The sequence below is a fragment of the Passer domesticus genome, chromosome 17 (assembly GCF_036417665.1).
Source record: "Passer domesticus isolate bPasDom1 chromosome 17, bPasDom1.hap1, whole genome shotgun sequence".
Classification (NCBI taxonomy): Eukaryota; Metazoa; Chordata; class Aves; order Passeriformes; family Passeridae; genus Passer; species Passer domesticus.
In genome coordinates this window covers 1523845-1551634 of record NC_087490.1, presented here as the reverse complement: position 1 = coordinate 1551634, position 27790 = coordinate 1523845, and the positions used below count along the sequence as shown (strand labels likewise).

Below are 27790 nucleotides of genomic sequence, written 5' to 3'. Positions count from 1 at the left end.
GTCACCTCGGCCAGACACCCCCGTTAACCCAACACCGCTGGGTAACCCGGGCCCCGCCGCTCCCGCCGCCCCCTCGGCCACGTCCCCTGCCCGGTCCCTGTCCCTGTGGCACCGGGCCCTGCCCAGCCACTGCCGCTCACCCCTCCCCAAGCCCGCCACAGCGGCCCCAGCCCGGTACCGGCACTCGCGTCCCACCAGCCCCGCGGCGCTCCCGTGGCCCGGCGCTGCTTCCGGCCCCGAGCGGAACTACCGGGCTGGGCGGGGCCCGGGCCGGCTCCGCCCGCGGCGGGAGCGGCGCGGCTCCCGGGCCGGCCGTGCATCGCGGGGGCGGCGCCGGGGCCGGCCTGGCTCCGCTCCGGGTGTGGACGGGGGGCCGGGCGCTGGGCTCGGGCCGTGCTGCAGGCACCAAACCAGCGGGTTTAGCCGCAACGCCCCGGCGCTCCGGACCGGCCGCAGCCGCGGGGCCGGGGTGGTTACAGTCCGTGGGTTGTCTTGGGAGGGGAAGGAGCCTGCGGCTGTTTTTCCTTTGAGGGAAAACCAGCTGGTTCAAGAAATCACCTTTTTGAAGGAGGCCTCTTTAACCTAAGTGCGCTGCCCCATGCGGTGTCCCAGGCCGGGCAGGGCAGGGGCTCTGCGGGGACAGGCACTGCCACAGCCGGTGACCCCCACACCGCTCCCCTCGGCCGGGGCTTCCCCCGCTCCCCGGGACGGGTCTGTGCATTACAGCCGGACAGCGCACGAAGCTGTCAATTCGTACGAGCACCGATAGTGGGAACAGATTGCATCAGCCACATTTACACCGCACCGAAAGCCCTTTGCTCGGGGAACCGGGCGCTTCCCAGCCTGCGGGGTGGGCACATCCAGCCGTCACCAAGCTCCGCTCCGAAGGGTCTCCGTTCTCCTCCTTGACCACAGGGAACTCCTCCTAAGCTTAGCGAGAGTCCGGCTTTAGATGGCAAAGTGGCCTAAAATAGAAACCACGCCATGCGTGTGTCGTGCGGCTCCTCAGGGACGGGCTGGACCGAGTCCCGCGGCGGTGCCCTCCGTGCCCGGACAGCCGGGCTTCCCGCTGCCCTCTGCCCGGCTGCGCTGGCACCGGCGTGCCCGGGACCCCCGGGGACAGTGGGCGGAGGGCCGCACACCCCCGGGCCGGCAGCACAGCCGGGCTCTGTTCCCGTCACACAGAGCTGCGTGCTGGGGATTCACACTGCAAATGTCACGACGGGCTGTCTGGAACCTGCCATCTCCCCCGTTCTGTTGAATTAGTAATTTTTAAATGAAATATTCATTGTTTCTATTTCTCAAACATCACTGCACCTGTCAGAGCTTGGCACTGGAGCCCCAGCATCAACACGCTGTGCAGAACAGCCCACCAGAACCAAACCCCAGTGATGATGTTGGTCCAAGGTTTGCTCCAATTCTTTTTCCTGGAGGAGAACACTTGGCAACTGAAATATGATTCCCTCGCAAAGGCATCTGTTTATGTCCCCTCCTGTGCCAACCCTCCTCAGAGCAGTACTGGTGAGATGCCAGGTGACTCAGTGGGCTTTGAATGTGTCATCGAGCTGTTTTGAGTCACTATTCCTCTTTTTGGGGTGTTTTTTGCAACCTTACCAACTGTGTATACCCTGTTTGATTTCCTAAAGCACCGTGAGCTGTTGGAGCCTCAACCCAAAATTGGGGACATTAACTGCACATGTATAACCCAGTTAAATAATTATATGCAGACACACTATTCATACAGATTTATCTGGCAAAAAAACCCCTGCATCTGTTCACCTGTGACAATGTGCCAGAGACCTTCAGGACTTCACAACGGTAAAAGTTAAATCTGAAATCTTAATGGAAATCACAGCTTTCTGATCGCAGAGTGTAGGGAAACTGCCAACCTGTCTTGCACAAATAAGGCAAAGCATTAAAGTCAGCTGGCTGCTGGTTCTGCTGAAAATCCATTTTTCAAGGTTCAGTCCAGAGCCATCTGAAGCTACAGGGCAAGCAGGCTTCAGATCAGATGTGAAAGAGGAGAATTTCTCCGCAAAAAAAAGCTTTGGAAAATGAGCTTTTATTGCAAGGCTCTTCCCCGGTGTGATCCAGGAGGGGAGGAAGTTGCTCAGCACTGAATGTGAGGGTGAGGATGATCAGATGTCACAAGGCAGGGCCTGGGACGAGTGCCCTGTTCGGGCAGCGCTGTCCCGGTGCCGTGACAGCTCCCCAGGGATCACCTCTGACTCTGGCTGTGTGGGGAGGCCGCTCCCTGCTTGGAGGGTGACGAGACACAAAAGCAGCTTTTTCATTCCGAGCCACACAAAAAGCAGCAGGAGGAGAACAGGAAGGCTGGAGCAACCGCAGGGATGTGCTGCTGCAGGTCAGTGTGTTTTCCTTGCCAGGCTGTCATGGACGCTGCAGTCCAGCTTCCCGAACAGCACCAAGGCTTCCACAGCTTCTGGCTTTGCTCAAATCCCACCTCAAAGTCCCAAATGACAGCCTGGGGCTGGGGAGAGGATCTGCTTTGCTGCTGTGCAGCCCCAAAAGGAGCTGTTCTCCTACTCACACGGAGTCTCAGCCTACACCCAAACCAGGTGAGGCCCCTGTTGCACCCCCTGCTTCTCCAAGGGACATCAAAGAGGGTTTAATGTTGCTCACACACAGGTCAGTGGGGCCAGGGAAACCTGAAGGACCAGCACTCTTAAACATACTTAAAAAATAGAATAAAATGAAAGAGTAATAAAATGGCTGAGGAAAATGTCAGCGTAATCAAAAAATTAAAAAAAAAGAGAGAGAGCTGCAGTACTAAATTGCAAAGTTGTAGAAATTGGCCATTAAATGTTCAAAGCAGCTGAAATCCAATTACAGTAATAGGCATGAATCAGGATAACCCTGGGCTTTGCAATATTTCAATCCAGCTCTACTTTTCCCTTTTTTTTTTTATTTTATTTTAATGATATATACATTAACTTATCAAGGACTAATGGAAGTTACAAACCTTGGAATCACAGAATCACAGACTCATGTAGATTGGAAAAGCCCTCCAAGTCTGACCAGTTACCACCTTGGCAACCAGACCAGCCACTAAGTGCACACCTATGCATTTTCTGAACACTTCCAGAGATGGAAACCCCACCACTGCCCTGGGCAGCTGTGCCAGGGCTTTACAACCCTTTAATGAAGAAATTTTCTCAATATCCAACCTGATCCTCCCCTGGCCCAGCCTGAGGCCGTTCCCTCTCCTCCTGTCCCTGTTCCCTGGAGCACAGCCTGACCCCCCCGGCTGTCCCCTCCTGTCAGGAGTTGTGCAGAGCCACAAGGTCCCCCCTGAGCCTCCTTTTCTCCAGGCTGAGCCCCTTCCCAGCTCCCTCAGCCTCTGCTGGGGCTCCAGCCCCTTCCCAGCTCCGTTCCCTTTGCTGGACACGCTGGAGCCCCTCAATGACAATGACACCTTCCACAGCATGTCCTTGACAGCCACAGAGCCAAAGGTGTCAGTGTTAAACTGTTGACCTGATGGATCCCTCAGTAATTTATTATTTATGTCTTCAATTTTCCATCAGGCTCCAATTAACCTCCTCTGTGTTTATTCTTAGCCTAAAGTCTTATTGTAGGATAATTTTTATTTTGGTCACTAATGAAAGTCACCAGAAGTGACCCAAGATGTTCTTAACTGACCCTCTGGTGGCACTGCAGGGGTGCAGGGGCAGGAACTCCAGTTCCCATTGCTTCAGGAGGCTGCAGCTACAGTGTCCACCTGGCCAGAGGAACCAAGAGCTGCTCAGCTCTGGAGCTGTAATGGTGCAAGTTTCTGTGGGTGGGAATTCCCTGAGCAGGTTACCAGGCTGTGTCTACAGGCAGGAGTTATCACTGAAGATATTCAGCTAAAATAATATAATTTTCTAATGATACTTCAAACAGCTCCTCTGATCCAACAGCTTCTTGCCCTCTCTTTGCCTGCTGTTTCTCTAATTATCCAACCTCAGGAGGAAGGTGATTAAGTGCTTATTAAGGAAAATAGATATGGTTTATTATGAAAAGCATTTTTTTCAGGCAGCTTTGTTGTAGCAACACAGCACATGACACAGGTTAGAGTTGTGCCAGTTTGCTTTTCCAGAGAAAAGACACGTTCAGCAGAAAATGCTTTCAAACTTTTATTTTTTAGTTCATGAAGCAAACAATGTCATGGGATGGTTTGAGTGGGAAGGGATCTTAAAGTTCACCCCATTCCCACCCCAGCCATGGGCAGAGACACTTCCCAGTATCCAGGCTGCTCCAGCCCCAGTGTCCAGCCTGGTCTTGGGCACTGCCAGGGATCCAGGGGCAGCCACAGCTGCTCTGGGCACCCTGTGCCAGGGCCTGCCCACCCTCCCAGGGAACAGTTCCTAATTCCCAATATCCCATCCATCCCTGCCCTCTGGCAGTGGAAGCCATTCCCTGTGTCCTGTCCCTCCATCCTTTGTCCCCAGTCCCTCTCCAGCTCTCCTGGAGCCCCTCCAGGCCCTGCAAGGGGCTCTGAGCTCTCCCTGGAGCCTTCTCCTCCCCCAGCTGAACAGACCCAACTCTCCCAGCACGGATCCATAGGAGAAAATGATGAGTCTAACATGAAGCTGTATTAATCTCATAATCATCTCATATGAATTGTCTATTAAAGAAAATAATATAAGCACCCATGAACCAAGATTTCTGGACATTCTGCCCACACTGAGCTCCTGGCACACCCTCAACACCAATGGCTTCAGCTTTGACTTCCAGGTGGCATCCTTGCAGAGCCAGGCTCAGACAGCTGTGCTCCTACCTGGAAACACAGTCCCCAAAGCCACTGCCAGTGTCTGCTCAAAAACATTGTCTCTGTTCCACTGAATTTGAAGTTCTGAGTCCCCCAAGTGTTCTGTCTGAGCAGTCCTGTGATAATCATCTTGATGGGCAGCCAAGGCGTGCTGCTTCCCTGCAGCAAAGCGTCGCTAATGGCACATCTTGTTGGAAAATGGGGTTATTACAAGACAAAAAAATCCTAAAATGAGGCTCTTGCAAACCGTTCTGACCAAAGTGATATGTATGTAATAAAAATCTCATTATTTTCAAATTATTCATCTACTTCGCAAGGGAATGAGTCAGAGCATCTGTTTTGGGGCCCCATCAGGATGACTGGCAGTGCCTCTCTCCTGGCACGTTTGAATCAGGGGTGGCCCTCACGCTGTGCTGACCCCAGTGTCACCTGCTGCCACTTGGATTGAATGAACAATGAAAGAGCACTTGTTGGGTGGGAGCAGGAAGAATGGAAACACCTACACATGGAGGAACACAGTGTAAATACTGTGCTCAGGGTCAGCATTCTTTTCAGGCTTTCATCAAAAACCCAGGAAAGTAAAATGAGTGAAACATTTAAATGGGATAAAAGATGAAAATAAAATAGGAGAGATGGGATGAGGAGAGCTGGTTTTGGGTAAAACACTGACCAAGGGAGCCAGTTTGGAGCCCTGAGAAAGCAAAGTGCCCTGTGCTCCATGGTCTGACTGTTCTTACTGAAGCAGGACTTGGTGTGCTGTTTTTTTAAGACATATCTAACCCTGCCATCAGTTTTTCATCATAACAGAAACAGCCTGTAAATGCTGAGGTGGCTGTTGGGACCACAGGAGGGAAGTGTATTAAAGGGCCCTGGGTGGTACCCAGGAAAGGGGGCAGGAAAGGACCTGGCACACCTTTGTTTTTGCTGTTTCTCCCTGTTCCAGGTGGGGATGGCTCCAGGACTGCAGCTTCTGTGCAGGATGGGCACGAGAGCAGCCTCTGGAAAGGTGATCTGAGGGACCAGGTGGGGTGACCCAGGACAGGGTGCTCTCACCTCACCACCACCATGTGCAGATTTTAACACAGCCAATCACTCAAGTGACATTTGGCCTGCAACTGCAGCCCAAGGAATACCTTCCCACACCAGGCACCTCTTTTCTTTCCATAAGGAGCCAGTTGGTAACTCCATGGCTGTGCCTCAAATGGTAAGAACAGTTTGGAAAGGACTCACTGGGCTTTTAGGGTCAGCTGCTGATGGCAATGGCATCAGGGGGCAGCAGCTCTGGGAAGGATGACCCAGAGCCTCGGGACTTGAGCTGCTGGAAGCGCTGGTGTGTTCTCATGTTTCAGCCCAGACTTCTCATGGCCATCGGATACTTGTTTTCTCGTACAGGAACATCACCCTTGCTCTTAAGGGAGATGTGTTTACTGCTGTGTTTACTCCCTAAGTTTCACAGAGAACTGTATCTTTTCTCAGCACTCAGGTTTTCTGGCTAAACAAATTATCTCAAGATCCTTGTATAAGAAAAAAATCAGGATTAACCTATAATTACTTTGCAGTCACATTTTAAGTTTGTGCCCCCTGATTAAAAGTGACCAGAGCTGCATGCATAGTTCCAGAGAAGGTTGCAGCAGAGGCTTCTATAATGGCATTAACATTCCCCTTCTCCTGGAAATACCTCCGTGTGTGTGTGCTTTTTGTCAGATCTGCTTCACATTGGGAGTTTGTCGTCATCTCGAGATCAACAAATACACCCAGATTTTTCCCTTCTTCTGTCATTTCCAACTGATGAGCTCCCAGCTTGCGGCAGAGATTCTTGTTAGCAATTCCCAAGGGCATGACCTTGTACTTTCCACTATTAAATTTCATCCCATTTCCAGTGTGCCAGCACTCCATGTTATCCAGCTCTTCCAGCAATACAGCTTTCCTGCTGCACAGCCAGTGCCTCCCAGCTTTGTGCCATCAGCAAATGCCATCAGCTCCCTCCTACCTTTTGTTCCAAGGCTTGTCTGAAAAACATTGTGCAAGAGCAAAGGCACACATGAGCCAGGCTGTGGTCCTGGGATCCAGGGAGGTGAGGCCACCTGGGGGAACATGGCAATCCAGGCACTTTCTGCCCACTCTTCCCTTTGTAATCCCACAAATTCCCTTGGTGCATCCACAGCTGGTGCATGTTTGAGATGACTTCCCTACCTTTTCCACCTAGCTATCTTTTTATGGACCTGCTTTCCACTAATTTACTGAATAAGTTAATGCATCCATTATATACCCATGTCTAGGAAACAACTACCAAGGGTATAATCTTAGTTAATCTTAGTTTAAAGCAATCAATCTTTACGTATGTGTATGTGTAAAGTCACATCACATTTTTATTTTAAATTTTTAAACTTACTTGCCTGTCCCCAACTTTTTCCTTTTAATTTTATATTTATATTATAATATATAAAAATATATTATATTTTATATTTATATAAGCTTTGAATGCTCTTAAGGTCACACTAACAGGTGTCTAAATGGTTGCATTGCTTTACTTCCTCCTGCTTAAAACCAGCCAGTGCTTCTTCCATAATTCATTACCATCCTCCACATCCCAAATTAAAACCCCTCTACTGGATGAGGGAGGATACACTCCAGGTCCTTCAGGACTCTGGGTTTGGGAACACCTCGTTCCCTGAGCTGTGTGTCAGGTTCTCAGAGGCCTTGCTCTCCCTTAGGGTCCAGTAATTTCCATTTCCATAAAATAATTCTTATCCTTTGCCCTGATCATCATGGAAAATAGAAGCAAAAGTCATTTAACACTGGGCCATGAATTAAAAAATAGACTGGAACACAAGATACAGAGAGGTTTGGGACACAAGACATGGAATGTCTCCATGCACTGTGTGTGACCAGATTGGTAAAGATAAAATGTACAAATATAGCAAGCAGCTGGAAGTGCCAGCTTTTCCTGTCACAGGGATGGCACTGCAGGATTCCCCCTTTTAAGGACCAGAAGGAGCACCCAGCAGGTTCTGCTGTGCAGGAGCCCCAGGTCTCCAGGATCCAGCTTCCCAAAGTAGGTCACATTTGATCTCCCTCCAGGCACAGTGCAAAAGGCAACATTTAACAGGGACTTCTCAAAATTCATATTTTGCTTGCTGATGCTGTCAACACACATCCTTTTCAGCTACAGCTCTACTGGCTCTACATATTTTCATTCCTTTTGGGTGTAAACAGGCCAGGAATCCTGTTTTTCCCTTCAGTTACCTGTATTTCTTCCAAAGTTCCTCTGAAAGTACATATTGACATTCAGATCACATTTGCATTCAGATGATGGCTTGTTGTTGGAAAAAACCCTTACAGAGGGGCTGATTAAGTCCCTTTCAAATGTTTGCTGTCCCTTGCTGAGCAAGGGAGCCAAACCAGAACACAGCTCACTGCGTGGCTCATATCTGAGTGAGAAGACACAGGCTTCTGTATTTTGCATTGCTCCCTCTGAACACTTGTGCTCCTTCCAGCTTAGACATGACCTAATGACAGACTGAAGTCCATCTGTTACAATGACTAGCCTTGGACTCAGAGGGAGAGTCCTGGGGATAATTTAGGAGTGCATTTTATAGCTACTTGCAAGCATTTCATTTCAGATCAAGGCAAACATGAGGAGCAGGTGGAAATCTCCCGCAAAAGTACAACCTGACCTACATATGGTATTGTAAATTAAAGATATGTATAAAAATAAAACATTAACAATCCATCACAGTTGCAACAAAACCCAGATATAAATTGTGGTATAAAGGAGCTCCATAGCACAAGGCTTAGCTAGAGCTTCATTTTGGAACCAGCAACACTCCTGCCACCTCCAACACTGCTGCCACTCTCCAGCTTTCCTGTGTTTTCTGTAGCTTAACGCTCACAGGCCTTTTGCTTTATCACTTGTCTCTCAGTTTCCATGTGGTTTTTGGCAGTCCTGCCTGCTGGCTCCCTCTCCCCATTACCTCATGCTTTAGGAGCCGCGGGCTGCGCAGGGTGGCTGGGACAGCGTGTGGCCTGGTGGCGTGGGGCCACACATGTTCCTGCAGCCCAGCTGAGTGTCACCAAAGCAACACAGGAAACAGCAGCCAGAAGACCTTGCACACCAGAACAGCTTCTGTAGATCACAGAATATTCTGAGTCTAATGAGACCCACGAGGATCATCAAGTCCAACCCTTAAATGAATGGCCCTTATGGGGATTGAACCCACAGCCTTTGTGTTAGCAGCATCACCCTGACCACAGGAGCTGATCTCAGTTATAGTGGAACAGGATGTTTCTCCAGGGATTTTTGAGGATCCTGAGATGGGTGGATGGCAGTGAGGTGTGGGAACACACACCCAGCTCCACTGTTACCTGACTCACAGATTGGCCGAGATCTCTCTCTGCTGAGACCCTGCTTGTTCCACAGCCTTGCTCAGCCAGTGCCAGGCTCATGGACCTCATAGGGGGATAATGGGCAAGGTGGCTTCACAGAATCACAGAGCCACAGAATAGCTGGGACTGGGAGGCACCTCTGGAGATCACCCAGTCCAACCCCTGGAGATGGTTACCTTGAGCAGGTGACACAGGAGTATGTCCAGGGTTTGGATTATTCCAGAGAGGGAGTCTCCATGCCCTCCCTGGGCAGCTGGTCCAGTGCTCTGCTCAATGGATAGCTCTTCCTCATGTTGAGGTAGAATGTCTTGTGTTTTATTTTATGGTCATTGCTCCTTGTTTTGTCTCTAGGCACCAATGAAAACAATCTGGTACTATCCTCTGACACCCCTTGGAGATATTGGCACGGATTGATGAGATCCCCTCTGAGTTTTCCCTTCTCCAGACTAGCCAGGCCCGGCTCCGGCAGTGTCTCCTCCTCGGGGAGATGCTCAGTCCCTTACTCATCCCCGTCGGCCCTGCCTTCCATCCTCTGCGGGGCCGAGGGATGGCAGCCGCCTCCTGAGGGCACGGCAGCGCTGAGGCGAGCGGGGTAGCGACGTTACACATTAGAGAAAACTTTCTAATGTCAGACCTCGGAAGGGGCTGCCCAGGGAGGTGGCGGAGTCACCCTCTCGGGGGGTTCAGGAGGCGTCTGCATCTGTCGCTGGGTGATGTGGGGGGGTGGTTTGGGGGTTACGGTGACGGTGCTGGGCTGACGGTTGGAAGAGACGATCTTCAACCAGTAGATGACCTTAAACCAGTAGATGATGTTAAACCAGCAGATGATCTTCCAGCCTTGACGGTGCCGCGACTCCCCGATTCCGTGACCCCACGGTCCCTCAGCGCGGGCCGGGGGCCGCTCCCTCTCCCCTTCCTCCCCTCCCCTCAGGGCGGAGGGCGGGAGCGGCGCGCGCCCGGCCCCGCCCCGCGGGGGGAGGAGGGAGGAGGCCGCGCGGCCGCCATGTTGTTGTGTCCGTGAGGCGGCGGCGGCGGCCCCGAGCCCGCAGCGACCCCGGCCCCGGCAGGACGCCGCGCCCCGGCACGGGCGGGGGCTCCGCGCCATGCCCTGCCCAGCGGTAAGGACCCGCTGGGGTGCCCCTTGTCCTGCAGCGGGGAGGGCCGGCCCGCCGCGCCGGGGCCTGGCGGAGCGCGGCCGCGCTGTCACTGAGGGCCGCACACGCCCCCTCGGCTGCGGGTGAGGGGCGGCGGCGGGGCCGGCACGGCGCACTCGGCTCCGCTCCGCTCCGCTCGGCACGGGCGGCAGGAGGAGGAGGAGGAGGCGGAGGCGGCCCGGCTCCGCGGGCGCGGCCTCTCGTCCCCGGGCGAGCGGCGATGCCGGGCGGGCCGGGGCCGGGCCCTGCGCTGCCGGCTGCGGGCGGCCGGGGCAGGGTGGGCTCCCCGGGGCACAGGAGCTCTTTCTGCCCGTGGCCTGTGGGCCTCGCCCGACGCTGCCGCCCCCTGCCCGGCCCGTGGGGGTGGCCGGTCCCCGCCGAGCCCGGCCGGGGATCGTCCCATGCTGCTGGCAGCCCCTGCTCGGCTGCTCCGGCCGCTGGGGCCGTGGTGTCAGCAGTGTTCAGCTGCCCTTGTGCGTGCGGCCGAAATTCCTGTTCCTTTTCTAAGTGGGACTTTTAAAGACTTTTTATTTATATGGTTTTGGGGCTTTAATTACGCCTCTTCCCCGTGTTCCTTTTAACAGTCCTGTTCTTTCGCTGGGATATGAGCAGATGTTGCCCTTCCCTGGTAAGTGCTTTGCCCCCCGACGTGGAGTTTAAGTTTGTGCATTGAAGTTGATCCTGCTCCTGCTCTTTTAGAGACTGTTTTCTTGATCAGCAGATGAGACCTGGTGTTTCTTCACAGCTTTATACAGGAAACTGATTTCTTTCCTTTCTGTGCACACTTCCCTCACTGTGGGAAGGTTGGGTGTGAGCTTGTAACTCTTGCAGACTTCAGGTCTTGTAGGCACTTCACTGTGTGGTTCACGTGTTTGTTTTCTTGTGTGATGTAGCCATGTGCAATAAGGCTTTCTTTTAGAAGAAAAGAACTTGGCTAGTGAATCATGTCAGGTAGTGCTGAGTGGAAGCACAGCTTGGCTTTCTGGTGAATATAAAAGCATATTTATATTATTTATATTATGAAGGTGAGTCTGCTGGGAAGGGGTGGCAGCATGACGGAAGGAGCTGTGACAGGTTTGTTGTAGTACCTGTCATGCTCTGAGCTTCAGATAAAGAACTGAGATGCCTTTTGTCTGCTACTAAAGCATGTGGTATTTGGAAATGAACTCTTTTGGTGCAGATGAAGGAGGTTTTATGAAGGAGTGCTTGTAAACTGGAGGGGAGGAGGTTGACATCTGATACCTGCTTTGCTTCAGCTGTTACTGATTACAGTGGGCTTGGGAGATAGAAGTGGTGCTTTCTTTCCTAGCACAGGAAATACTGGGCTGCAAGTGTTGAAACTTTGTGCAGATAAGTGAAGGCGGGGCGTGAGGTTCTGAAGTGCTTCAGTGACAAGTGCTTCTGTGCCTGCTCTGGAGCTTGGAGAAGGGCAAAGGTGCACCAGCAGTGATACATCTCTGCACTGAAAGGTGCTCCTGTCCCACTTCAGGTTATAGGAATGCCAAATGGAGAGCCAAGCTGAGTCCTCTCACTGGCAGTGCTGTAGGTGCCTGTCTGGGGTACTGTTCCTATCTATTGCATGAGCTGTCTGCACTAGTAATTATTAAAATATCATTGTTAACCTGCTCAATGAACAAGCCATGCAACCCACAAATGATACCACAAAAGTGGAATAGGTCAGCTTGATAAGCTCTCATTTCATTTTATTTATTTATTTTCCATAAAAATGGCCATCTGCAGCTGGAGGAGACAGAAATGGAGCCTGCCCAGGCTTCTGAAATAGAGGATACAATATTTTATCTCAGATCTCATTCCACCTACATGCAAGCCAGGATGATGGAGAGAAGTATGTTGTCAGCTTGCAGGAGTAGGAGGAACGTGGCTGTGCAGTACTTTGCTGGCAAGTAACCTGGAAAAAAGGAGTAACTTAGGAGAAGGGGATCTTTGGGCTGCTGGAGTAACAGGCAGGAGCCTGGCAGGTCTGTTGGGACAGGGAGGAGGAATTGTCTCTGTGGAGGAACTGGCTTGGCATCCAGCATGGAGTTTGAGATCATTTCACCTGCACAGCTCAAAGGGCTGTGAAGGCTGTTCCTGCTCTGGTGGCTTCCTTCTGGGAATTGTAACTGGATACAAGAGGATAGGGCTCTTCCAGTTGGTGTGGATGGTGTCTTCAGAGCTCGTGACTCCAGACAGCCAAATTAGTGCTTATCAGGTCCTGTGAACTGCAGTGAAACATCCAGATACTTAAACATGCATATGTTTCATAGTAGCTTTCACTGGCTGAATCAAAGTAATGTCATGTTTCTCTCCAAATAACCTGTTAGATACTGAATTGCCCCAGAATTATTGTGCAACTCTTCTGCGTTTGTCTGCAGCTTGAGTAGCTGGTGGTGTAAAGATCTGCCAAGGTGGGTTTTAAACTCTGAGAAATGAGCTTCATGTCTTGTAACTTCAGCCCTCTTCTAGATATTGGTGCCGTAACTTCCCAGTGCTGTCAGGAAAACTTTAGGGATTTGCTTAGGGCTCAGTTTGTGCTGTAATTCTTGTGAAAAACGGGATTGTTAAAAGGCAAGTACTTCTTTCTTCATGGCGCTTCAAAATTTCAGGGTGACTGAGTGGTTTGTATGAAAAACCTCAAAGTGAAGTTAGTGACAAAGGGAAGACCTCAAAGTGAAGTCAGTGGCAATTCAGGAATTGGAAATTCTGACATTTTACTGCTGCTCTTGACTATGCCCAGCAAAGAGCTGGAGCCCTCAGCTCCTGCTGCTTTCCAGCCTCTACCTTGCATGCCTTAGCCCCGCACGGGTGCAGGATTGCTGTGTGCATTGCAAACGTGTCAGCTGCTTGTGGGATGGGCAGAGGTCACAAACCACAGCCGCCTTTGGTCTCAGCTGGCCTTATTTGGAGGGCAGCTTTAGCAAAACAGCCCCAACTTTGTCCCTTTGCTTTGAGCAGTTGAGAAGCACTGATGGAATGGACTTGATACCACAGAAGGGTAAACTGGAGCGTCAGTTGCTCCGACCTGTTCTTCCCCTCACCTGCTTAGTAGTTGCTGGTAGTGGTGTCATGGAAGTGACCCCCAGGTGGCTGTAAGTTTCCCAGGGGCAATGTGTCATCCCTCAAGGAAGGCCTCGAGTCCACTCCTGCTCCTCAGCTACAGGAAGGAGCCAGCCTGTAGCAGCAGGGAAGAAATGCAGCATGATCTTGTTGCAAGCAGTGGTATCGCTGATGTTCAGTCTGTTATGAGGTGTCAGGTTGTGCTGCTCTGAGCCACGGGTGCCCTGTTCTCCTTCAGGAAGTACCAGTGTGTACCTGGAGGTGAGGCTTGGGCCTGCAGAGCCATGCAAAGTGAGCTGGGGAGGAAGGGAGGGAGGGCAGACAGGCAGCTTTCTGGAATGTTGGTTGAAATGGAAAAGCTGTTTCTGGAGTCATGGGTGTCCAGCATGAAGCACTGTTTGTAAAGGCTTCACTTAAAGCACAGTTGCTGATGCCTGGCTTTGGTTTGTCTTCTGAAATTCCTCAGACTTGGAATCTTCAGGTGAAGTCTGGAAAGCAGCAGTTGTTTTGACGCGTGCGTGTGGCTGCAGGTTAAGTTGGTAACTGGACATGTGCTCTGTAGGGCTTCCTGGGGACAGCTGGATACTTCAGAGGCACTGCTCCTCCTCATGGGCATTAATGCTGAAAATAGTTGCAACAAGATAACTGTGGTAAGATCTATCTGGACGTTTTTTTGGAATTTGTGTGTGTACATGCATGAGTGAGGCAGCTAATGGCATTGCAATAGCTATCATGGTGGTGGTGGAACACTTCCAAACTCTGATAAGGAAGGAGGGAAAAATCCAGGCTCTACAAGAGACTTCCTAAATAGGGTGTTCTTGGCCTTCCTTGGGGGGCTGCATGTCAGCAGACTTGAGCTGGTTGTTCCTTGTTTAGTGATACTGTAACTGAACTTGTCCAAGCTGCTGTATTGAATTATTGCCATTTCTGAAAAATTATTACCTTGAACAAGACTCCAGAGGAAGTTGATTTTGGAGCAGTAAATCCATTATTTTTCCTCTTGATTAGGAATGCAGTGAAGAGCTGTAAAGCAGCATTGGTGGGCTGGTTTGGGGGCAGGCAGTTGTACATAACCACTCATGCCGGTAATGAAATGTGTCCTCAGACAGATAGATAGATTGCATGTTCCAGATAGATCCTAAGCAGTATCAACCCCCTTTCTAAAGCGAAATTGAACCAAAATACTGAATTTTAAATACTTCAAAATGCAACTTTGCAGTTGGGTGTTTGTTGAAGGAGTGCAGAACATCAAAGAAAGTGAGGCTTGGAGGAGCCCTGGGAGGTGACGAGCAAAGCAAGTTGTCCTTTGCCTTGCTCAGCACATCTGGCTGTTGTTTGCAGCGTCCGTTGCTATGGGCTGACAAACCACAATGGAAATGGGGCTGGGCTTGCTGTAGAGAGCTTCATGTGAGGAGCTGATGCTGTCCCTGACTTCTGTGGCATTGGTTGTTCACCACCTGATTCTGCAGCATGCAGGGGGTCAGCTTCAGAGTTGATTCTGTGTCTGGTGAAGCCTTAGAACTAGTGCTAAGCCTAAGAACTAGTGCTAGATGAGCAATGTCACCTGTGGAATCAGCTTGAAGCTGGAATGAAACCAGAAACTTGGTGTTAGTCCCTGGACTTTCTGAAGGGCAGGAAGAACACCCTGACTGAGGTGTTCTTCAGAGGGAGAGCCATAAGAGGGAATGTTCAAATCTTTGGACTTCTGGGACTGGGAAGGCTGCCATGAGGCTCAGAGCTTCCAGAACATGGTCTAGAAGGCAGTGAATGTCCATGTGGGAAAAACTTCTATTCTTTTCCTTTGACATTTAACAGTCTTCTTCCATCCTGTGTGTGTTGCTCTCAAGCTTGTGTTCTGTGCTCCCCTCCTTTCAATTTTATTCCAAAAACTCCTGCATCATCTGCAGAGTGACCTTGTCTTAGGTTAATTTCAGAACTGAAGTTATTCTTTACTGGGCCTATCTCTAGCAGATGTACCAGATTTAACCTCTCAGGTCCTGCTTGGTTTAGCCCTTACTGAGATAAGAATTGAAAAAGACTTTTTCCACTGTAATTTCTGCTGCCTACTTTTCAAATGGACATCATTGTCCTAGTAACTTTACTTCCTGTATGTGTTTCTCTCTTGCTGTGAGCACACCAGGCCCATGGCTGAGACTTCTACCAGAGGCTCTTGTACCCTATTTTAAAAAATATTTTAATCAGGGAAAACCACTGAAAATGGTATAAATCTTTCTTTAACTGAGATTTCTGGAAACAAAGTAGCATGAAATAAATCTCTAGGGTGCCTGTCTGTATGATGAAGTCTTTTGTATATACAAGTCTAATAGTCTCTAAGTATTTTGGATTGTTCTGGTACTCTGAGGTTTAGTTTCTGGAACATGTAATCAGTATGGGGGGAAGTAATACACTTCAGGTTGAATTTGTGGAGGAAGGCTGCTGCATTGCCATAATTAAGTCTTTGTAGTTTTTCTTTCAAATACCAGAGATTTGTGCACTGGTATAGACTTTATTTATAGAAACACTGGTAGAACAGTTTTGTGTTGCCCTTTTGTGGGCCTCATTTGCTTCTCCAAGTTTGGGACTGCAAACGAGGGCTGTAATCAAAGCATTAATTTTGTGGTGTTACCTGAAAGGACAGAGAAATAAAACCAGTTTATTTTCCCCTGTACCTTTAAAGGAGGGTTTTGACTTCTATATCAGCCAGGAAAGGGCAGATTCCTGACAAAATGAGACTTGTTTTCTTCAATGCTGCTTTTTCTGCTTGTGGAAGTGCCTGAGGGGAGCTGCTGCTGGGCACCTGAGGGAGGAGAGGGCAGAAATCCTGTCTGTGTAGGTTGACATGGAGTCTGTGAAGACAAGATGCACTTGGTTGGTTTCCTGAGCGTCCTTGGAGAGCGGAGCACAGGCAGGACTCCTGCAGGGCATCTCCCCTGCTCACCCTGAGAGCAGCCTTTCAACAGGGCTCATGTGCATCACAAGACTCCCAGGCCCTGTGAGTCTGACTCCTCAGTTCCTCTGAGGTTTGACTGTTCTGGGCAAGTAGGATTCTTATTTTTGGGGGTTTCTGCACAGCTGGTGGCAGAATTTCAAAAACAGATGGAAAATCAGATCTTCCCTTGAGTATCTTCCCTGTCATGTAGAATTTAGCACTGTCTAGGTCAGGGGTAGACTACCAGAATACTGATTTTTGGTTTTTCAGTTGCTAGGAATAGTGGTTGAAAGTATTAAAGAGTTGAGTGAAACTGAGGAGTGGATTAAAGAAGTTGTAACAAAAAGAGTGAGGACATAGAGATTAAGAACAATTTATTTGACCTATACTGGTGGAACTATGGCTGTGGAGTCTTAATACCTTCCACATCCTACACAAGATGCTGTCTGAGTAAAGTAACTTCAGGTACTTTTGAAGTGAGGCCTCAGTTTTGTACAGGAGATGTCAGAAGGGTCCAGTCCAGCAGCTGACCCACCACTGAGCTCTGTCCTGTCACTCTCATGATATCACTCTGTCCATTCAAAATGAGTTTCAGTCCAAAGGAGCTCATGAAGTGGCTGCCATTAGGTCTGGAATTGGTGGAAAGTTTCCTTGGTATTTCTAGGACTGGAATTGGTGGGAAGCATTTCCCTGGAATATGCTGTACAGTATTTAGGAGGGACCCAGCAGCCTGGCTGTCCCTGTTCTCCTTGGGGAGGACAGGAGGAAGCCAGTGGCTGTGGCTGTCTGATCTCATCCCTCAGAGCCATAACTGACCTAAATGTGTACCTGGGAAAGCTTTGCTTGTTCCATTGCTATCATGGAAACTTGAACCAGAGGGAGATGAGCTGCTGGGACGTTGTGCTGGCTGATGCATCCTGGTAGGGCTGGAGACCTTTGCTTGGAGACCTTTCCAGACCTAGTGCTGGATGTGCTGCAGCTGGAATCTGTCTGGAGTTTTACCTGCATCCAGCCTTTGGTGTCTTCTCCAACTAAAATTACTGCTGTCAAAGCTGAATTCTGCTGTTCTCTGGGTCTCTAAGTTCAGGCTTTTCAAATACTTGTCTGTCTCCTGACAAAGAACAGGTGAGCCAAAATTGGAGGCAGTGAGAAGAAAACTCACCTGCCATATCACAGAGTGGCTTGGCTTAAAATTGAATGTGAGGACATTTCTCTGAACTCTCTGCAGCCAGGTTGCTCTGGTCTGACAAAGCAGAAACACGTTTCTTTTAAGTGTTTTGACCTGATAGCTTTGATTTTTTTAAAAAATTGTTATATTTGAATTTTCTTTGTTTCCTTTTTATTAGCTTCTGAGAACAAATACTTAGTGTAGTGTAGGCATGGTTGAACTTTTGATCCAAGAAACCTGACTAAAATGTCTAAGCAGATTGCATTTCTAGATTATTTTGATTATTTTCCTTTAATAAATGGAAGCTTGAAAGCAAGTGAAGTGTACTTAATGTAAACTTGCAAATTTACTGCCATTGCCTGCAGAACTTTTCTTTCCATCTAAACACTGTGCATGGTTTTTAAAGAGTGGATAAGCTTTCCATCAAATTAATGACTAATCCTTATCAAACAAGTGTTCATCTTTACAATTAGAGAACAGGAATGCTTAATTGTGTGCTGATTGGTGAACATACTAGTCATGAGTACATTTGAGCATTCAGATTCTTAATTTTCTCTCACTGCTGGTAGCAGGAATTTGCTGTGAACAGGGCATTATATTCTGGTTGGATACCCATTATAATTAAATTATCATCTTTGTCTATGTTCAGTGAACCTTTCTTTGAGTAACTTCCAAAAGAATGCACCTTTTTGCACTTGGGAAAATCTGAACTCTCTGAGGAAAAAGGAGGAAGATGGAACAAGGTAAATATTTTGAGGTCTGCTCAGCTTTCCTTGTAGGTTTGGCTGATGGATTATGGTCAAGGCACAGTTGTGTTCTAATGCAGAATACAATAGCTTGCTTGTTTTCTTTTACTTTGGGCTGGAATCTCTTAATCCCTTCAGACTCAAGCATGAGTATCACATGATTTGGAGGTGTTTGGTTAGTGTACTTCACTGCTGCAGAGCATCCCTGGACGTAACAGATGAGTAAATTGGGACTGTACAGAGAAGCCCCATGGAAATTTTCAGTTTTGGAGATCCATGGCCAAGTGTTTAGGATTTTGGGCTGGGTTGTGTTCTGGCAGAGCCATCTGGTCAATTAGACTTGTCAGTAAGGAAGGAGATAGATACCTGCTCTAAATTTCCAAATTCATTCTAAAAAGGATTCCAGCTTCAGTGTACTGACACTGTACCTAAGTGTTCAGTATCCTACAATGTTCAAATCATTACAAGGGAATTTGGGGCAAAACCTCCTTGCAGGAAAACTGGTGGTACAGCTAATTGTAGGTCCTTCTTTTAGAGTCTTGACCACACGGGGCATCAGTGGATACAGAGCTGTGTAAGTAACAGACATAAACCCTTGTTAAAGTAACCGAATAATAAATATTCATTAACAGTGAATTTCAAAAAGCAGTAGCTCCCTGTATAGCTGCCAATGCCTGGTCACTGTCGTGTTGCTCTCCCCCCCTTCAGTTCTGCAGGCTTTAGAAGCTGGAACCAAAATGCCTTGCACTTGTCAAACTGGAATTTTGGCTTTTAAATGACAGGCTGAATGCTGACACTTGATGAGGGTGACTGCTAAACACTGACCTGGGGAGAGGACTGGGCAAGGGGTTTTCTAAAATAGCATAGGATTCCCTAAAGTGCTGAAATATGGTAATGAATGGAGGATGGCAGAAAGATTGCAGTGAGTTAGTATTGACAATGGTGGTCTTGACTCTTGGTGCTGCTTTTGCAGAATTTGGTCTGTGAAGCACAAGATCAGGCAGTGGCCTCACTCCCTGGTTCTGCCTGCAGCTGGAGCCACCTGCCTCCCAAGGTGTTCCACTCGCATCAGAAGAATTGCAGAGATAATTGGGCCACTGGAATCGTGGTGACTCTATACTTAGCTCATTACTCCAGGCAAATTATCCTTTCCTTCTCCAGTGTTGGCTGGCAGGCTGGAGAGCTGTCTCGCTTTCCATTGCTGGGGCATTCCAACTCCTCTGCAGTGTTCTCATTGTACAGGCACTTCTTCCTGTGAACTCTTGAAGGGCTGGCGATAACTGAGCAGCACAAGGGTCTGAGGGTGAGAGTTCTAGGGTAATTCACTGAGAGTCAGCAGTGCCAAACCTGCTGTTGTAATCAGCAGGGAGTAGGAAGCAGTCTGGAAACCTGCTTGGTGCTCTGCTTACCTGTGTAGGGTGGTTGGATTCATCACTGCCACTGCTGATGCCTGAGCTGGGTGGGTCTGGTGGAGTCAGCCTGGGGGATTGTGGACAAAGAGTTTTGCTTCATTTGACAAGTGTAAGACTGGTATAGCAAAGACAATAAGAGCTATTCTTGCTTTCTCTGTGGAGCGTGGATTTTTGCTAAGCTGTTTGTGTACGGTCCCAGTTGTGCTCCCTTCCTTGCAGGGTCACACCCAGAGAGCAGCCCCATTAAAACTAATGGTGCTGTTGCATCATGGCCCAGCCTGCCGTGGTCCCATTCAGCACTCAGGTATGAAGACTTTTCCTCTTGCATAAGGCACCTTGATTTGCTTGGGTCGGGGAGGAAGCACTTGGCAGCTCCCTAAAGAGTAAGTTACAAGCTGCTGTGTCCTGCAGCATATTTTTCTAAACATTAGTATTTCAAGTTCTTGTCCAGCTCTCTAAACTGTACCAGTGCCCGAAGCTGGACCCCTCCTCACAGAGGCTGGATTACCTGAGCAGCCCTCGCGATGCAGATCCTTTCCTGCTTCTAGCATGCTTCCCTCTCATAGACCCAAATTATTTGGTATTCAAAGCAGAGACCTAGGAGGGCTAAGCCTCATGTATTTTAGCATATTTCAAGATCTCCAGGACTGCAATATGGCTTAATCTACTTTGTCTCCTTTCAATTTCTGAGTATTTCTAACTACTGTTAGGGTTTTTTTCTTGTTCTTCCAAGAAAATCCAGCTTTTAGTCTCATTGTCAACCCTTACTGCCATGTGTCAATCCCAGCAGACCAACCTGTATAGTAGTTAAGAAATTATTTTTCTATAAATATGCTATAGATCTAGTAATGTACATTGAGATAAAGTGACTTCATGAAGGCAAGGAGTGGTCAGTTAAAACATGCCTTGTCCAAAGGAATTGGTTTGAACTGACTCAGATCCTGAAAAGCACAAGAAAAGACTGAATGTTTTTGTGCAAGAAGTGAGCAGGGGGGCTGGGGAGAATTTAGTTTAACTTACAGCTTAAAGAAAGGCCTAATGCCAAAACCTGATTTATGTGCTTCAATTCCACAATTTTTATGCTGCCTCTTGCCAAGACAATTAAAGAATTCCTGGAGCTGATCTGAATTTCCTGGCTGGGTTTGGAAGGTGATAACCACTTCTGCAGGTGCAGAGAACACTCCAGTCTCTTCATGCAGGCTGATGGGTCTTGGTGGTTTCATTGCTGACATATTGGATTTTCAGGAGTCTGGAGATGGGACTGTGGAGCACGTTTGTGGTGCACTTGCAGGTGTAGCCAGCTTATGTTTTGCCGCTTGTGAAAGGTCAACTTTTAAGCTTCCATGGATTGATTAACAGTAAACTTTAAACTGGTGTTGCAGCACCTGTTTTCTAGAGCTTCAAAACTCCTGTTTGACTCTGGAAAACTTAGGAGGAAGAACTTAGGTCCGTGTGTGCGGTTGCTGTTCTTAAGATCTGCTTAATTATTTGTAAATAATTAAAATGTGGAAGGTGAAGGAATACCCTGGGGTCAGTTCAGAGAGGACTTGTGCGGCTGTGTGAAGATAATTTTGGTAGAACTCCATGCATCCATCATGCCTGCAAAAGAAAACACAACCAGCACCTTGACTGAATAGCAGTCAGTCAGGTTGTGCCATTGTATTCTCCCCTGGGTCACCCTTTGGTGAGCTGTTGAAAGACTTGACTTAGCAGAGTTTGTACGTGTTGAAACAAATTTGATGGCTTGGAACTTGTCTGAAGAATCTGTTGCTTGTTAGGTGACTCCCAAAGGGCCATGACCCCTAAAAATCATTACTTGGTTACTTTGATTTTTCTTTTTAATAACATTTTAACCAGAACTCAGAAATGAAACAACAAACTCAGAGTTTATGGCTTATAAGAATGTGAAAGAGAAAGCGTGAGCCTTCCTGTGGAGCTGGGAATCCATAGATCATGCTGGGTGAGTGACAGCTCAGCCTCTACACGGAATTCAGAGCATCTTTGCCATGTTATAAAAAGCTTGTTGCCTGGTGCTGATCTGTTCCTCCAACACTGAGCTTTTTGTAACCTTTAAACTCCAAGTATAGGATAAGAATTTATCCTGTTAAAACCTGCATTTGTTTGAAGAGTTAACTCCTGCTTGTTCACCTCTGTCCCACATCTCTAGATCTCAGTTATTTAAATACCAAGGTGTGTGTCACTCAAACCTACCTACCCGGTGAGTTCTTCTTTACCAGAAAAGTAAATGAGACCTGGAGTGAACAAGCAGCTGTGCCTGTCTTGCTGCACCTTTCTCATTCTTCAGTTTTGCTTATGGAACTGCTAAATCAGGATTTAAGAGTTGGTCTGCTGGTGAGTTTTTGTGAAATCCTGGAAATATCTTGAAATATTTGAGATGAGTGTCTATCACTTATCTTGAAGTGATATATTTTACATCGTATCTGATGGCAATTCTACAGGTGTGCTTTTTGGGGAGGAATGGGGAAGAGTCCTTACTAATGTCTCACCTACACAAAATAGGCTGGGTGAATGCTCTGCCATATGCTGGAATATCTTAAAAATGGTAGGTTGGACAGAAGGGTCCGAAGGCTTCAGCTCTGAAGTGAGGAATGAATCTTTTCGTTTGTCTAGTTAGATGTGTCCTGCTTTGAAACCTCAGTGAATTTTCAAGTGGAGAAGTAGCAGATTAGTTTGGTGTTACACACTAGGCTTGAATGATATCCTTTTTTAGTACTTTGAGGTAGCTTGGTGTAAATCTTTCACAGAACTGGTGCTCTTACTGAGCTGCTGGAGGGGCGTTAAGTTCATCACAATTCCAGTGTTGTTCTTTCTCTTCCTCCCAGTGCTTTAACTCCTTGTCACAGTGACAGAGTGACAGTGCTCCTTGCAGACCCATTTGAGGTAGAAATCTTCAGCTCCACCTGTGCTGTGTCAGCCTGTTGCCTGCTCAGAGTTTATCGAGCACTCTTAGTGCTGTGCTCAGCATGGCAACACTGATGCTCTCAACCCTTAACCAGGCTTGCTGCAAGTGAAGCATTTAACAAGTATTTTTGCAGTGCTTTGCTGTGGTAAAAGGGTACCTGTGCTGGTGGTGCTGGCTTAGAGCAGCCTTCACTTGGCACAGAGCTGTAAAGGATTTCAAATTGTTCTTCAAAAATGTAGCTCCTGAAACTGTTTTGTGTCTGAGGTACTGTTTTGTATCTCAAGATGTACTTGAGATTTATGTAGGAAGTGGAAGCAGATGCATTCCTTTTCCTCAGAGCTTTTATTAATTGTTAACTGAAGCAGTTGAATTGCTGGGTTTTGTTTAGCATTCATGGTAAGATTTGGTATGTTGCTTGATAAATGTTCATGTGTTTTTGCACAGATTGTGCTTACTCCTTGTGGTTTTTGGAGTAGTGGGCTGTTGGATTTGTGGATTTAAGATGCTTATGTATTTAATTCAGCAGTGAGAACTAATGCACTGAAACTTCATCCTGGAGAGTTACTTAGTAACAGTGTTTGTCCCTGAGCTGCAAAAAATAATGCTAAGGAAATTAGCAAGGTTAAATGGAAATTGTACAAAACACAAATGTATCTATTTGAGAGCCTCTGCTAGAGATAATAAAGCCTTCAGTGGTTACTGTGCTCGGGCACAGACTCCTCTTCCCCTATAGAATCAGGACTTGCAGTTCTTATCTCTGAGTTACATTGGAGCTTGGCTGTAAGCAGAGGGATTCCTCTGAGCTCCCCATGGAGCTCCAAGGTATGATTCCCTCCAGAGCTGCGGCAGGGAGGGCAGAGCACGGCTGGGTGTGCTGGCTGTGAGGTACTGCAGAGCCCTGGCAGCCCTGTGCCCGGGATTACATATCCGGCTGGGAGGTACGGCCACTCTGCCAGCACACTTAATCTAGTTTTGATTTGTCAGGATCTCAAAGACAGAAACAAAAAGCACTTTGTCCTGGCTGCTCTGGAAGACTGACACTTGAATGGCTCTTTGCATTGTCTATTCAGTGGTGCTGGAGCACTGCTCTGCTGTGAGCACATTGTTGTGTGGCAGTCACTCCTCTGGGCAGTTCACAGCTTTCCTGAGCATCTCAGAGCAGCAGCTTCACATGAGCCACTTGTTTAAGCAGCTCCAAGGTCAGCCTCGGCAGCGGAACTCGGGACACTTCCATGGCAACTGGTGGCCCTTCAGCACAGTCAGTCTGTGCCAGGGCTCACTGCTGCCTTCATCAGCCCCTGGCTGCTGGTGTGGTGGTCTCTCCAGATAATAATTTATGCTTATTTATGCTTTATTGCCGGGATAATATGACAGAATATTTTGGACATATTGCAATCTATGGTCTAGTACTTTTTAAAAAAGATTATAATAAACCTTTCTTCAGAGCTTATTCCAAGTGTCAAGGGAAAAAGCCTGTGTCTTTACCTCACTGTATAGTTTTCCTGTGGCCATTTTCTGAAGCTGTGATTGTCAGGTCTTTTAATTTTTCATATGTATGAGAGCTGTGTGGGAATTTCCCTAATACTTGCAGGTGATCATGAAGTATTTGGTTTATCTTTACATAGTTGAGCTTGGTTTCCTACTATTTATTCCATGCTGTTTAGGTTTCTGTTTGCATTTACCTCAGTTAAACAATAATAATTAACTCAAAGCATTGAACTGATGCAGTTATCATATTGGGAGAACAAACCAGTAACCATAATGCAATAAGCATTATTGCAACTTCCTGGTAATGAAAATTCCAGTAGCAGAGTACTTGATTTAATTTTTAAACTTTGAGAAAATAGTTGTGATAAAATGACTTTAAAACTGACTTTCACTTAGGCAGCTGCTTAATGCTAGGAGAAAGCTTGGGGTGTGAGGAAGAGCTGTGGTGTCTTTGTTAACAGGGAATGTCTGAGCTCTCGTTCACATTTGAACCCCTGCAGTGTGCAGCTATATTTTTAAATGACTGATGCTTCCCCAGGCAGTCTGCATGACAGTGTTTACTCCCTTCTGCTGAGTCCTAAGTGTTTTTAAGCTGGAAATGTGGAGTTAAAGGCACTTGGATATTGCTGCCCTGTTCTCCCACCAGACCACACCGCTGAATCGAGTGTGTGTCTGTCTTCTGAAGTGTGTGGTGAAAATAGGTAAGAGCTGCTGACTGAGGGACAGACTGTGGGACTGCTGAAAGGAGACAATATCTGACACAAAATCTGGCTGTTGATAAGCAGACCTGCCTTAAGGTCCCGGGGCCGTTTTTGGGTGCAGTTGCTGTGGACGTGGCCCTGAGGATGCTTCCAGGAGAGACCCGTCTCTCCTGGCTGTGCATGGCTTTGGCAGTTTCCTTGGCAGGAGAGCCTGGGTAACCAGCACAGCTGTAGAAGGAGCACAGCTGCAGCCTCTGAAGGGCCTGCTGAGCAGCCTGAGGAACTTGGATGTGTTGTGTAAGGACAGCTCTGACTCAGTGGGGAATGCAAGCACGTGGTTCAACTTCAGCAGTATCAGTGTACAAGCCAGAATGAAAGCTGCCAGCCTCAGCAGTGAGGGCAGCAGTTCAGTCCCATTGCCCTCTTAGGTGGCATCACACCTTGGAAACGTGGTTCCTTCCTCTTCTGTGTTGTTGTGCACTGGTTGTTGGGTGTTGAGGCAGCTGTGGGCACTGCTGGGCAGCTGAGGCTGAGTGGGCACTGCCTGCTGGGTGAGCACCTTGGGCTGACTCAGAGGCTCAGCCATTCCTGCACACAGATGCTCCTCACAGGGCAGTGCTGCTCCATACCAGCTCAGAAGCTTCTCACATGACAGAAAGTTGCTCCAAAGTCAGCTTTTTTAGTTTGTTGCTGAATTTTCTCTCAGTTTTACAGGTACTGCCATGAGATTTGTATCTTCTTAAGCATTGGTATTTCAAGCAGTTATTGAAGAATTGAAGTTGAATGCTTGTGGAACAATAGTGGGTTTGCAGGCTGGGATGTATTAACAGTATCATGGAATTGAACTATAGTATTAACAGAGCCATTCTAAATATACTGCAGCATTGCACTCCTGACAGTGGTTGTGATGCCAGGCCTGGACTATGAATACATCCTCCGTGTGAGAATGACAGGACAGCACGTGCTAGGTTTGAAGATAGTGTTTCCATTTGATAAGGAGTGTGGCAGGATTGTGCTTTGCTTCCGAGTGTTAGACAGACTCAGTGCTCTGGGGCTGTCCAGGAGTGAGTGCAAGCAGCAGGGGGAAATCTTTCCCTTGAATGAGAAATTCTGCAGAGAAATCTGCTTCTGTTGGGCCTTTCATTGGCTCTGACATGTTAGGGAGATAGTTCTGGTTTTCTGTCTGCATGGGAAGTCCATTATCTACCTTTGGTCTCCCAGGCTTTTCAGTTTTCTTCTTGCTTAGTTTTTTAGCTTGCTTGTACAGTAGTTTATTCTTCATTGGGCAGGCTGTTAGAGGGGAACACCTGGTAAATAATACTTGTAGGCTCTGTAGTGAATTGATGTGAGCTGTTCAAATGTTTGCAGCTTTCTTACTCCTGACTGCTCCTCCTAATGTGAAGGAAGCATGGGGCTGTTCTGGACAGGAAGAAACGTGTGTCCTGAAAGCCAAACTATCCAAAGGGTACTGCCAGGCATGGCTGTCCTGGGCAGTGAGGATGGACTTCACAGTGAGGAAATCAATGAAGTGCCAGCTCTGAGCACCTTCTGAAGCTGCCTGGTCTTCTAAACATGCAAACTCTTCAGGCAGTCTAGAGCTGGTTTGGTAATGCAGGCAAATTATGACCTGAAGGACACTGGTCTTTTTTGGAATTGTTCTCCTCACTACCTGCAGGAGATACATGTTTTTCACAGAGCAGTGAACGTTTACTTGAAGCCACAATGCATCAAGTTCTGTAGTGAAAAGCGTTAGTTTAACTAAAAGTGGGAGTGAGACAGCCTGGAATGCCAAAAGATGGGACATTGCCAGTGACTGATGGAGGACCTATACCTTGCTTCAGCCTTCCCTTTCAGTAGGTGTCCTGGGGTTCTGATGGAGTTTAATAGACAGGTTGACTTAGTAGCAGAGACAAATGGTGACTTGCAGTGGGGTTGACACTGTAAAAGAGAGAAATGTGAAGATCTGACTTGCTTTTACTGCCCTGATTCCCATACCTGTGCAAGGCCTGTACATTAAATGTGGGCTGCTAGAAAGCTCTCCCTTCTGTGGGAGCAGAGTGACAGACTCCAGTTCCTCACTCCTGCTGCCTGAATTCCTGATTTCTCTGGAGCAGCTTTGCTCTGCTGTCAGAGCAGCCTGCAGCCTTGCTCTGGGAACAGCACTGCTGTAGCAGTTGAGTGAGCAGGGAAGCCTGAGTAAGTACCACTGGCTGTTTCTCAAGTCTGACATCACATCCAAGAATTAGATGGCTCTCTCTCACCATGGGGATAATGAAATAATTCCTACTGTGTTATTCATTAACTCACATTTCATTCAGTGGCTCCTAAGAGGATAACGAGTACGTTAGAGGTGAACTTGCATAAGACTTCTGACATCCTTTTGATAAGTTAAGTAAGAGTTAAAGCTGTGGCAGACAAAGCGTGGCACTGGGGCCTCACTGAGGCAGGTGGCCTGTTCTGTGTTACACCAACTGACTTGTGAGCTAATTTAGTGGCTTTTTTTGTCAATGGTTTCAAGAAAATAGCCTGCTTTAAAGTTGCTGCAGAAATGGCTGGTGCCCAGAGCCAGATGAGCTGGGCCTCCTGGTGCCAATGGCCGTGGCTGATGAAGCTCCTGTGCCAGCTGGGAGTGCTGGTCTCTTCTGAAGGCTGGCCAGGGGTTTGTCTGTGCTGTGCAATTGAGCCAATAAACTCATATAAATAAAGATTAGGCTGTTTGTGGGAGGAATGATGATTGGATGGTCAGGTGTCTAACTATCTGTCTGATCTTTTGAGTGTTGCTGTGAGTGTGCTGACATCAGTAGTTCATCCCCACAGGTAATAACTGAGGTAATTCTAAATAGAGGCAGCAGAAGGATGGGACACCTGAAGAAATCCAGAATTTCCAGGTGGCCCAATAAGATTTTAAATTACCTGGTATTTGTAGGAGCACTGGGTGAGGTGGCTTTATCTGGGAAGAAGTTGTAGGTGATGGTCTGGTGAGTCAGGCTGGTGCCATCCTGGAGAGGCAGGTGTGTCCCTGCCTGGTTGTGGGTTGTGGTCCTGGCTGGGAAGT

At 48.0% G+C, this 27790-nt stretch overlaps 2 protein-coding genes and 1 long non-coding RNA gene across 11 annotated transcripts in view; 1 reads left to right on the top strand and 2 right to left on the bottom strand.

The window, feature by feature from the left end:
• ASCC2 (activating signal cointegrator 1 complex subunit 2) overlaps positions 1–10033 on the bottom strand; it is a 34174-nt gene extending 24141 nt beyond the window's left edge. The window contains exon 1 of one of the 5 annotated variants that reach the window (XM_064392593.1): positions 9334–10033. The gene's annotated coding sequence lies outside the window, so the exon portion shown is untranslated. The other 4 variants (XM_064392594.1, XM_064392590.1, XM_064392591.1 and 1 more) reach the window with 4 other exon arrangements.
• Positions 10034–10119: 86 nt separating this feature from the next.
• MTMR3 (myotubularin related protein 3) overlaps positions 10120–27790 on the top strand; it is a 74335-nt gene continuing 56664 nt past the window's right edge. For 4 of the 5 annotated variants that reach the window (XM_064392587.1, XM_064392584.1, XM_064392589.1 and 1 more), the window contains exon 1: positions 10120–10275. The gene's annotated coding sequence lies outside the window, so the exon portion shown is untranslated. Of the gene's footprint in view, positions 10276–10895; positions 10940–27790 lie in introns of all 5 variants that reach the window. The other variant, XM_064392586.1, reaches the window with a different exon arrangement.
• LOC135282633 (uncharacterized) lies at positions 12034–14678 on the bottom strand. Its single transcript, XR_010348698.1, has 3 exons — positions 14311–14678; positions 13350–13989; positions 12034–12533 (listed from the first exon to the last, which is right to left on the bottom strand). It is a non-coding gene; the product is annotated as an uncharacterized LOC135282633 (long non-coding RNA).